The 13,129-nt window shown below is 34.8% G+C and overlaps 1 long non-coding RNA gene across 1 annotated transcript in view; it reads right to left on the bottom strand.

The window, feature by feature from the left end:
* Nucleotides 1-13,129, bottom strand: part of LOC136853152 (uncharacterized) — a 14,648-nt gene continuing 1,519 nt past the window's right edge. The window contains exon 2 of the long non-coding RNA XR_010857366.1: nt 1-1,259. This is a non-coding gene — a long non-coding RNA (uncharacterized lncRNA). The remainder of the gene's footprint in view (nt 1,260-13,129) is intronic.

The raw sequence follows: 13,129 nt of genomic DNA, 5'->3' as shown, positions 1-13,129 counted from the left end.
TACCAACTTGTATAATATTTATTGTATTATATCTATTGATACCTGATGACACTTAAATTGATCGCAAAACACTTCGGAAAATGGACGTAATCAAGTGTCCACAAAACACTGACGACAGCTTGGAATGAGAAAGTGTTTATTTACTTTGGGCTCTGAAAGACACTGGAACATAACTCTTGCAATAAATTGGTTTTTTTTTTATTATTCAGAGACTCGCTAATCACTCTATGGCCTGTGATCAAGAGAATCACTGTTTGTTTCACTGTAAACTACAAGTGAGTTGATGCAAAAATTGACTAATATTGTTGTTATTTGATTAATTCTATTGAATCCAATGTTGCATACGTATATTGGTGCCTTTCTGATCAGATCACCCCTGAACCAGCCAAATGTATGCAAAATGAAACCAAAATTGCACGCTTCACTGTGGGTGAGGATTTGTCATTATAAAAAGTTTTTGCTTTTTAAAATTCTTTTTCTCTTCAGTTACAATATATATTCGGTATGAACTGACACTACTTGGGACTTGATATCCAATGGGAATGTTCTTACAAATGGATTCACCCCTCAACTCTTGGGTAACTCTGCCCTAAAATGGAAAACTGCAGTATCTGCAAAATTTTCGAAATTGAGATATGCCACCTATCGGGCTCGTCAAAAACACTAATACACAAGTGACTGCAGTTTCAGAATGATTCTTCCTCAATGCTTTATTTAAGGGGTCCCATTTGCAGTGTCTACAAAATCAGTCCTAAGGCAAGGGAAAACTGCAGTATCTACCATTTTCCCCAGTTTTGTATTTCTGCAGAGGCTGCAGTCTTCCATTCTGGAGCAGAACTGCAGAGAAACAACAGCTGTAGGAAGGGGCATTACCTAAAATGAGAGAGGTACTCGGCCATGAAGTGTTATGCTCTGGTATAAGCATACACAATAGAGGCTCGTAGAACCGTGTACTTAAAATATCTGCATAAACTGCGCTGCAGAGCGCTTCAGTTGAAAGAATGCTTCATAGAGAACTACGTGATCAACCAAGACGAAAGTCGACATGATGTGGAGCGTATAATAACTCGATATCTGCGGTGATGTCGAGCGGCCATTTTGAGTCTGTCTTTTCAACTAACACTACGATGCGCTGATGAGGTCTCCAGACTGCTAGCCCTCTGCTAAACTTGCAGGACGTAATCCTGCGTTGAGATAGTGTCCGGATCGGCACTCGAGTTGGCGTTGTCGACGGGGACGAATCCATGTCGTCCTCGTATCTGTTGAAGGGAAGAAGTAATGGTACAAGTTCAGCCACTGTTTGAAGGTCCTTGGCAGCGGCAGCGTTGCCAGATACTCACTGAGATTCTAAGGCCAGGAACCAGTCAGTCTCCTGATCAACATTGGTGAGTCGAGATGATTTCACAAAACAAACACAAGAGAATTTAATTTCAGACTTCTGGCATTCTGAAGATAAACAACTGTGGCTAAGCTTGTGCTTCTGAGAAGTGTTGTGACATATCTGGCAACGCTTGGATTATACACCTCAATAAAGCTTGCTTTCACAAAGCAAACACAAAAGAATTTAATTTCAGACTTCTGGCATTCTGAAGATAAACAACTCTGGCTAAGCTTATGCTTCTGAGAAGTGTTGTGACACTTTATCTGGCAACGCTTGGACTATACAACGCAATAAGTTTTGCCTCTTCAAGTGCTTTCGTGCAGAAGTGAAACATCATCATGCAGAGTGCTGAACTTACTTGCAGAACACTTTTCCATATCACTTAACTTTAAATCTTTTCTTGGCTGATGAGGTATGTTGGCACTTACTAGTAAAAGCAGTATTTGCTGAGCTACTACTTTCTGAATGCTGCAAGCAGAGGGAGGAAAGAATCACAAACGCGTGCACATGCAAGCAAACTGACTAGGAGAAGACGGCTCCACCTATGGCAAGCAGAAATGCAACATGCTGCAAATGGACCATGTCAGAAACAGCATTTTCTCTCAAGGTAAAAATAATTGGATTATGGCATGCACGCTTTGTTATAAATTTTACAATAAACATGGTAAAAAAAAAAAAAACACTGATCATGAATTGATTGGTTTTCGAAACTGTTACAACTAATAATGGCAATGGAGGAATCTTTGTTAATTTATTAATTTATTTTTTTTATATTTTTTTTGATAAGTGGGATCTCTTCTTTCTGTATTTCCCTTTACTTCCTCTTACTTCTTCCTAATGAGCACCTTAGTATTCTTTGGAAGCTTGAATTTCAAGTCAGTGGCCCCTTTGGTGGGCTTGTTCCATATGAATAGGGTTCATCATCTTCTGACTAATAATGATAATAATAATAATAATAATAATAATAATAATAATAATAATAATAATAATAATAATATCCTTGGAAGCTTGAGTTTCAGGTCAGTGGCCCCTTTGGTGGGCTTGTTCCATATGAATAGGCTTCATCTTCTGAATAATAATAATAATAATAATAATAATAATAATAATAATAATAATAATAATAATAATAATAATAATAATAATAATGAGAAAACTCAGTATAAAACAATTCGCATAATGCAGCCATTTTATTTAGCAAAACTTACCTCAAAGAATCTTCTTCTTTCTAATAATAATAATAATAATAATAATAATAATAATAATAATAATAAAATAAACCACACAGAAATCTAATCAGTTGTTCTCTGGACAGTGTTGAAATTATACGAAGTTAAAATAATAATAATAATAATAATAATAATAATAATAATAATAATAATAATAATAATAATAATATAACGCCTCCTTCTGCAATATATTTTCACAATTTCCCTCAAGAACGAAAAAGAAGGTTAAGTTTCCCCATTCACTCAACCATAAAAAAAAAATCGTGGATGTCCTATCCAAACATTTTTTCCGACACTCTGACCTAAAAAAAAAAAACGAAAAAAGCAACACATACCTTTTTAAAGAATGTTTTTTTCTTGTCGTAGATATACCCATTCCATAGTTTTTTCTTTAATCTTTTTTTTTTATTTTTTCCAAACTCTAGTTTTCTCTTTGTTTATTGGTTTTTCTTTAACTTTTTTTTGTAGTGTTTTTTTCTAGATATTTTGAATCCTTGAATGTTAGGTGGCACAAGTGATTGGGGTGATTCATTCATTCTCTCTCTCTCTCTCTCTCTCTCTCTCTCTCTCTCTCTCTCTCTCTCTCTCTCTCTCTATATATATATATATATATATATATATATATATATATATATATATATATATATATATATATACATATATATATATATACATATATGTATATATATGTATTTATATACATATATATATATGTATGTGTGTGTATATATATATATATATATATATATATATATATATATATATATATATATATATATATATATATATATATATATATACATAATCAAGTTTAGTCTGTCTGGCCTTAATGACACAGGTATGTTTCCACCTGCATTGGGTAAACAAGATTTGGTAGTGGGCCACTGACCCTCTCTCACAAACGAGGTTAGGGCTTTTCCTCATATCCTCAGGTATTTGTAATTTTTCCAGCTGCCTGTATGATTTTTTTTTAACTGCCTGTATTTCAAGTGCCTGTATGTTATTTTAATTGCCTCTGTTTTTTTTTTCAACAGCCTGTGTTTTTTAAACTGTCCGGATGGTTTTTTTAATTGTCTGTGTTTTTTTCGACGGTCCGTAAGTTTTTTCAATTGCCTGTATGTGTTTTTTAACTGCCTGTATGTTGTTGTTATTAATATTATTATTATTATTATTATTATTATTATTATTATTATTATTATTATTATTATTATTCAGAAGATGAAGAACCTTATTCATATGGAACAAGCCCACCAAAGGGGCCACTGACTTGAAATTCAAGCTTCCGAAGAATATTAAGGTGTCCATTAGGAAGAAGTAAGAGGAAGTAAAGGGAAATACAGAAAGAAGAGATCCCACTTATTAAAAAAGATAAAATAAATTAATAAATACGTAAATAAATAAAAATCTATTAAAATCTATTTGCATGAATTCCTCTGGGATAAAATAAACTATATACATCTACATCGAATCTACACAAAGATGAAATGAATGTTGTGGCAATTATCCCAAGCCTTGCAACCTAATTTTTTTCTTTGTACATCATTCCAATCTTCCTCCTTTTTATTCATATTTCCCCATTCGTCTATCACGTCTATAGCAACTACGTATTTCCTCGTTTATCAGATGTTTTCACACATTCACACGTTCATGTTCACATGCGCCGTCCATCCTCTCAGATGTGAAGTCCCAGACCTCATTTTACCAATTCCCCAAACTCCTCCCATATTCGCTTAGCTTTTTATCTGCCGGATGCACAAAGCAAGGCTGAGTGTATTGTCTCAGAATAGAAGTGAATTCAGACCAGAGGTCAAGCGCTGGGACCGATGATGATGAGGTCATTCAGGGGTGAAATTGACAGGTAGAAGGTCTGAAAGGTGTAACAGGAGGAAAACCGTTTTCAGTTGCACTATGAATCAATTGTTTGGAGAGGGTTGGGGAAAGTATGATGGAAGAATGGGAATATGAAAGGAGGTTCAGTAAAAGGCGTAAGTAACCAAAGAGCTACTTTGCCCTAAAATGGAAGATTGCAGTATCTGCAAAAATACAAAACAGAAAATTGGTAAATATTGCAGTTTTTCTTGGCCTTACTGCTGATTTTGCAGATACTGCAAATGGCACCCCCCTAAATACTTGTGGAAAGCATTGAAGAATCATTCTGAAACTGCAGTAACTTGTGTATTAGTGGTTCACGGGCCCAGTAGGTGGCATATCTCAATTTCGACAATTTTGCAGAAACCGCAGTTTTCCCTTGCCTTAATACTGATTTTGCAGACACTGCAAATGGGACCCCCTAAATACTCGTGGAAAGCACTGAAGAAGAATCATTCTGAAACTGCAGAACCTGTGTATTAGTGTTTCACGAGCCCAATAGGTGGCATATCTCAATTTCGACAATTTGCAGATACTCTGAGTTTAAGAATATAACAGAAATTACCTAGTATTATAAGACTTTCACCCTACCCCACTAAATAAAATTAGTCGATCATTCTTACAAAGGCTTTCCATCATCTTAATCTCTTATGCACTAATACATCATGATACTATTACTACAGCTACGCCTCGCGAATCATTCATTCACGAATTCTCAATGGAACGTTTGCCGGTCCTTCAAATTCCTATTTTTCCCCCAAAGGACGAGAACCTTTTTATTCCGCTAAAAATACACCAAACGCAATATCGACGTGATAGCAATGTCGCAGCATCTAATAATATTCCAGAAGTACCTTATATGCTCCTATCACTTTATGTGCGTTCGACTGGGGAAGGAGAGAGAGAGAGAGAGAGAGAGAGAGAGAGAGAGAGAGAGAGAGAGAGAGAGAGAGAGAGAGAGAGTTTCTTTCTTTCTTTTTTGGGCAGTTGGAAGTTGAGAGAGAGAGAGAGAGAGAGAGAGAGAGAGAGAGTACAAAACTTATGTTCTTATAGGTATTTACAAGAGAGAGAGAGAGAGAGAGAGAGAGAGAGAGAGAGAGAGAGAGAGAGAGAGAGAGAGAGAGAGAGAGAGACTACAAAACTTATGTTTTTTATAGGTATTCAGAGAGAGAGAGAGAGAGAGAGAGAGAGAGAGAGAGAGAGAGAGAGAGAGAGAGAGAGAGAGTACAAAACTTATGTTCTTATAGGTATTCACAGAGAGAGAGAGAGAGAGAGAGAGAGAGAGAGAGAGAGAGAGAGAGAGAGAGAGAGAGACTACAAAACTTATGTTTTTTATAGGTAGAGAGAGAGAGAGAGAGAGAGAGAGAGAGAGAGAGAGAGAGAGAGAGAGCATTTTTCTTTTATTCTGAAAGAGAGAGAGAGAGAGAGAGAGAAGTATTTTCTCTGAAGCTAATCCTCTCTTGCGCAAGGGGCGAGGAATCTGAAAGACCACTGTATTGTAACGTTCAGCCCAGGCCCAGCCACAACAGTTCTCTTTCACAGAAAACTAAAAATAGCACATCACTTGTGCAAGTAAGTTAAAGATGGAAGGCCAACAATGATAAACTTTTCTAAGGTAAATGCCGACATACACTATTATTATTATTATTATTATTATTATTATTATTATTATTATTATTATTATTATTATTATGCAGGAGATAAAACCCATTCATACGGAACAACCTCACCAAAGGGGCCACTGACTTGAAATTCAAGCTTCCAAAAAAATTATTATTATTATTATTATTATTATTATTATTATTCAGAAGACGAACCCTATTCATATTGAACAAACCTACCAAAGGGGCCTAGGACTTGAAATTCAAGCTTTCAATGAATATGGCGTTCATTAGAAAGTAAGAGTAGGTATAGGGAAATACAAAAAGAAAAATAAATTAATGAATAGATAAAATGTATTAAAATGCAAGAAGAATAGTATTAGGGTCTTAATGCATTGCATCTTCGCTTGAACTTCTGAAGTTGCAATTGCAAGACTCCCTCTGTAGGGAGACTGTTCAACTTCATGTAATTCCAAACAGGGTCGCTACATTTGGACAACAGAGCCTTTGAAATAACGTAGCAAATATACTCTATATTTTCAAATTCTATCCCTTAGGTTTTCCGAGTAACTTTAAATACTTGTTTTGAATTAGATTCTATTGAAATATACCTAAGTAAAATAATAAAACAATGAGGCTCTATGTGACAGCTCAACAACAATATAAAAATATATATTATTTTCTATTTTCAAATTCTATCCCTTAAGTTTCCCAATAACTTTAAGTACTAATTTATAGATTCTATCGAAATATATATCTTAAATAAAATGATAAAACAATGAGACTATACGAAAGTTCAAGAACAATACACAAAGACATTTTCTATTTTCAAATTCTTTACCTAAGTTTCCCAATACCTTTAAACACTATAGATTCGAAGGAAATATATCTCTTAAATAAAGTGATAAACCAATGAGACTCAATATGAAAGCTCAAGAACAACTGATTTTTTGAAAATTGTAGTTTTGTAAGACTCAATATTCGAATATTCCACCTCAAAAACACTACGAAAGAATTCGCTCTTGCAATACGAGCATAAATTCCATTCGCTCTCAAAAAAATACAGCAAAGTATTTCTCTCCGTAAAGAAATTCTAAAATAGATTCGGTTCACTTTCAAAAACTCCAGAATAGATTTTGTCCACTCATTACGTTACAATAGAATTCAGGCAGAATTTAATTACAAAGATTAAACAGAAAGCAATTACCGAAAAACGCCAAGAGCAATTACAGCAATTTCTCGGTTCTGGACTAAATTCCTTTCATGCAGGCCACTTGCATTACAGTTGCCCCAGCGATCCAGGACACTATTACAACTGGAATATCAAATTCATTAATGGAGACTTAGGAACTTCTGAAGTTCAGGCGAAGATGCAATGCTTTACTATCCTAATGTTATTCTTCTTTTTTGATATATTTTGATTTATTAATTTATTTTTTTATTTTTTAATAAATGGGATCTCTTCTTTCTGTATTTCCCTTTACTTCCTCTTACTTCTTCCTAATGAATACCATCATATTCTTTGGAAGCTTGAATTTCAAGTCAGTGGCCCCTTTGGTGGGCTTGTTCTATATGGATAGGTTTCATCTACTGAACAATAATAATAATAATAATAATAATAATAATAATAATAATAATAATAATAATAATAATAATAATAACAATAATAATAATAATAATAATAATAATAATAATAATAATAATAATAATAATAGGAAGCTTCTGGAATTTCAAGTCAGTGGCCCCTTTGGTGGGCTTGTTCTATATGGATAGGTTTCATCTACTGAACAACAACAATAATAATAATAATAATAATAATAATAATAATAATAATAATAATAATAATAATAATAATAATAATAATAATAATAGCCTTCCGCAGACGAGAGGACATAAGTCTTCAAAAGGCAGTCATGTGCTCCATCAAGAAATTTAGCAGCTAAGTATCATTTATTTATTTATTTATTTTATTTATTTATTTATTTTTACGTTAGGCCTGGAGAAAAGCGACTGTCGGAATCAGCAACATAAGAACAAGATGATGAGAGAGAGAGAGAGAGAGAGAGAGAGAGAGAGAGAGAGAGAGAGAGAGAGAGAGAGAGAGAGAGAGAGAGGCTTGAGGATTCAAATACGGATGAAATGAGCAATTATGGAAGACCTGAATTTACGGAGGGAAGAAATTGTTTAAATTTGTTCTCTATTCCTTCACCTGTTATAACCCAAACATTACACAAACATTATATATATATATATATATATATATATATATATATATATATATATATATATATATATATATATATATATATTATATATATACACACATGCCCTTTCTCTAACAAAGGAACTGATATTAACGTCAGTCCCAAAGCAAAGTTTCGTTTAGAAAGTATAGAAAGTATTCCTCACCTTCCACCCCTCAATTCTCACAGAAAATACACACAGCCATCACATCCAACCAAGACTTTCTATTCCACATTACCTTCTCCCTAAAAGCTGGTCTATAGACTTTACCATCGCTGCTTAAACTGAAGTTTGGTTTCTCTGGAGTGCAAACGAACGGAAGATATAAAATGGGTTGGAGAGCGTATGTTTTATCGAACCTTCTTTTAATGGGTGTGGCTGCAAAATTCCTGAGAAGTATGTTAGTATTGCACGAGGCCCGGTTTGTTTTTTTGAAATGCCCCTAGGTTAGGTTAGGTTAGTTTGGGTTAGGTTAAGTTTGATTGGTAACTTTGACAGTAATTTGGGTTTGGGAAACATGATGAGATTATTTTCAAGAAAATTCTATGGTTGGTTTTAAGATATGGCGTCCCGCTTTTTTCAGGGAAAGGTCCCACTACTCGGTTACATCTCTTCATACCAGTTTCAAACTAGGATGGAGCAGTAAGAAACTCTCTGCCGCGGCCCATGAAACTTTCACCCATGGCCTGGTGGTGGCCTGTGTTGTTGGCACCTATATCTGTTCCAGACGCACAATCATGGCTAACTTTAACCTTAAATAAAATAAAAACTACTGAGGCTAGAGGGATGCAATTTGGTATGTTTGATGGCTGGAGGGTGGATGATCAACATGCCAATTTGCAGCCCCCTAGCCTCAGTAGTTTATAAGATCTGAGGGCGGAAAGAGAAAGTGCGCACGGACAGACTATAAATGGCCAACTCCATAACAGTTTTTTTTTTTTACAGAAAACTAAAAATCATGTTGGATTTTAAAAATGGTACCGGTACTCCTTGAGTAGGCTAACTACTGATTTTGCAGATACTGCAAATAATAACGGACCCCCTAAATACTCGACTGTGGAGGAACTAGCACTGAAGAAGAATCATTCTGAAACTGCAGTCACTTGTGTATTAGTGTTTCACGAGCCCAATAGCTGGCGTATCTCAATTTCGACAATTTTTGCAGCCACTGCAGTTTTCCATTTAAGGACAGCTCCGGTCCCGTATCAGTACTCTCAAAATTAAACCCACGGGAGCACAGTACACTGATTACCAAGGAAAATAAGACGAACAAAATAAAACACTAACCTGTTCAATGACAGCATCGAATGCAATGAAAAATCTCAAGAATGGTGACAACATAATGGGCAGAATGTGACGGTGCTCTGAAAATTGACGAAAACAAAAGAAAATGATAAAAATATAAAAAAATAATTGAAACACTCCAGTGATATCAAATTAAATGCTTTGTAATACTTAAAAAAATAACAAAAATCAATTTAAACAAACCAGTGATATCAAATTAAATGCTTTGTAATACTTAAAAAATAACAAAAATCAATTTAAACAAATCAGTGATATCAAATTAAATGCTTTGTAATACTTTAAAAATAACAAAAATCAATTTAAACAAACCAGTGATATCAAATTAAATGCTTTGTAATACTTTAAAAATAAACATAAGCAAAATGTGATAGGTGTTTGAGAAGACACCACGAAATTATAAATAACTGAACAGAGCTTAACTTTCCCCAGCTGTCGAATTGGATATAAAATTTAAATGAATACAGAAGTTAGGCCAAAGGACCTATGAGGTCATTCAATGCTGAAACGGAAACTGAGGTAAGAGGTCTGAAAGGTGTAACAGGAGGAAAACCTCAAAGCAGTTGCACTATGAATCAATTGTTAGGAGAGGGTTGAGGAAAGTAAGATGGAAGAAAGAGAATACGAAAGGAGGTACAGTAAAATGAACGAAAGGGGTTGCAGCTAGGAGCCAAAGGAAGACACGTCGTAAAGAACCTTGAGTAATGCCTACAGTGCACCGCATTAGCTGCACTGACGGCACTAACCCCCTACGGGAACCCCAGTTGTCAATCTGCAACAAAGACCACATATTGAACCTTATTATCATACTTAGGTATAAGAATGATCTAATATTCATCTAAAGAACTATTCAAGTGGTAGAAATTACGGTGATAGAATTCCATACGATTACAATTATATTAATGTGAGTGGCCACTTTGTACATAATCACTATTACCACAATTCTGCCCTAAAATGGAAGACTACAGTGTCTGCAAAATTGTCGAAATTGAGACATGCCACCTGCTGGCCTCGTGAACCACTAATACACAAGTTACTGCAGTTTCAGAATGATTCTTCAGTGCCTTCCACGAGTATTTAGGGGTCCTCCCATTTGCAGTATCTGCAAAATCAGTGGTAAGGCAAGGGAAAACTGCAGTATCTGCAAAAGTTTCGAAATTGAGATGTGCCATCTATTGGGCTCGTGAACCACTAATACACGAGTTACTGCAGTTTCAGAATGATTCTTCGTCAATGCTTTATTTAGGGGGTCCCATTTGCAGTATCTGCAAAATCAGTAGTAAGGCAAGGGAAGAAGAAGAAGAAGAAGAAGAAGAAGAAGAAGAAGAAGAAGAAGAAGAAGAATCCTTCGCGACGAGCGTAAAGATCACTTAGGCTCCCTCGCAACTACTTACTCGGGAAGAGAGTGCAAAGTTCTTCCGACTCGGAGGCCAATCGCCTTTTCTCTCTCCCCCAAGTTTTTCAAAGTCGCGAGAGGGCGGGAAGAAGTTGATTTTGCAGCGAATAGAATAGAATAAATAGAATATAGAATTTAGGCCACAGGCCAAGCGCTGGGACCTCTGATATCAGTCGGAGCTGAAAGGGAAATTGACAGTAAGAAGGTTTGAAAGGTGTAACAGGAGGAAAATCTTTCGCAGTTGCACTATGAAACATTTGTTAATGGGGATGGAAAGTCAGATTAGAGAAAGAGAATAAGGACGGAGGGGCAGTAAAAGGAATGAAAGGCATGATATGCCACACAAGAGTCTCGATGATGATGATGATGATAATAATAATAATAATAATAATAATAATAATAATATTAATAATAATAATAACAATACCAAGCATAATATTCCACACAAGACCCTCAATAATAATAATAATAATAATAATAATAATAATAATAATAATAATAATAATAATAATAATAATAACAATAACAAGAGCCCAAATACGGAGAGGTCTCGTATAGACTTTCCCCCTCTCCCTCCATACAATTCCCACCATAACGGAGGAACTTCTCCAAATAGTATGCAAACTATTCCTATGGTGACGAGTGAGTTCTGTCTATGGACGGGAATATCGTCTAGGCGTTGGGATATTGCGGTAATACCTTCTAGCTACAAGGCCAGCAGTAGTAGTAATAATAATAATAATAATAATAATAATAATAATAATAATAATAATAATAATAATAATATCTTTATAAGAGCTAGGAGTAATAATAACGTGAAATTCTAAATTGGAATATAATAATAATATTGCAGTATTTTCAATAATACTAATAATACGGAAATTATCGTCATTAATAACATTTAGTAATAACAGAAAAACGCGGAAAGCATGGAATAGAAGGAACAGCATTATTGTTAATAAATATTTTTCATTTTTATATAGATTTTACCAAAACGTTTAACTTAAAGTCTATCAAATCAAATACCTTAAACTAAGTTCAAACAATGCATGTCAACTTCTGCAGACTCAAAACTAAACGGTATGAGCAGTGGTTTTCAACCAGGGGGGGAATTGTGACCACGAATTGGCAGGCTCAAACTGCCTCCAGGACCACACAAACGCAGTGTGCATCGGTCCGCACTACTGTGATGTCAAGCTGGGCTCTCTCTCCGCTACCTTGCGTGTTTGTGTTAGTATTTTGTTGCAGATTATCTGGAATGCAACTTTTGAGGCTGACAGTTTTGGAAAGGAGATGATATTGTGACATATGGTGAAAGGGTGGGGTGAAGAATGACATTCTGACATATGGTGAGAGGGTGGACGGAATGACATTCTGACATATGGTGAAAGGGTAAAGTGATGACATTCTGACATATGGTGAAAGGGTGGGTGAGGAGAATGACATTCTGACATATGGTGAAAGGATGGGTGGAGGGAATGACATTCTGACATATGGTGAAAGGATGGGTGAGGAGAATGACATTCTGACATATGGTGAAATGGTGCAAGGGCCCAAAAAGATTGAGAACCACTGGTATATATTAAATTAAACAACAACATGCAAGCATTGCAACACCATTCTTCAAATGCTTTAAAACAAATTGGGAGACGTGACGACATACAAATGAACAAGTGCATGCAACTCACTCTTTGCAAGCTTTATGAAAGCAATAATCTGTGCACCATGAATCATGCATGATAGCTACTGTATATTTCAGAGGGCGTGTTTATTTTAGAATGAAGGCGATTATTTTTTTGCATAAAAATACTAGTGCATGCGTGTATACACATATTCTCTCTCTCTCTCTCTCTCTCTCTATATATATATATATATATATATATATATATATATATATATATATATATATATATATATATATATATATATGTATAAAATGCAAAGATATATATCACATATGTGTATGATAGATAGAAATATATACACACACATGTGCACACATACATATAAACACATACACATATATACACACATACACTTACACACGCAAAAAACATACACACCCATATATATATATACACATACATACGAAAATGCACATACACTTAAA

This window comes from Macrobrachium rosenbergii, chromosome 26 (assembly GCF_040412425.1).
Source record: "Macrobrachium rosenbergii isolate ZJJX-2024 chromosome 26, ASM4041242v1, whole genome shotgun sequence".
Lineage (NCBI taxonomy): Eukaryota > Metazoa > Arthropoda > Malacostraca > Decapoda > Palaemonidae > Macrobrachium > Macrobrachium rosenbergii.
This window is presented reverse-complemented; position numbering and strand designations above follow the sequence as displayed.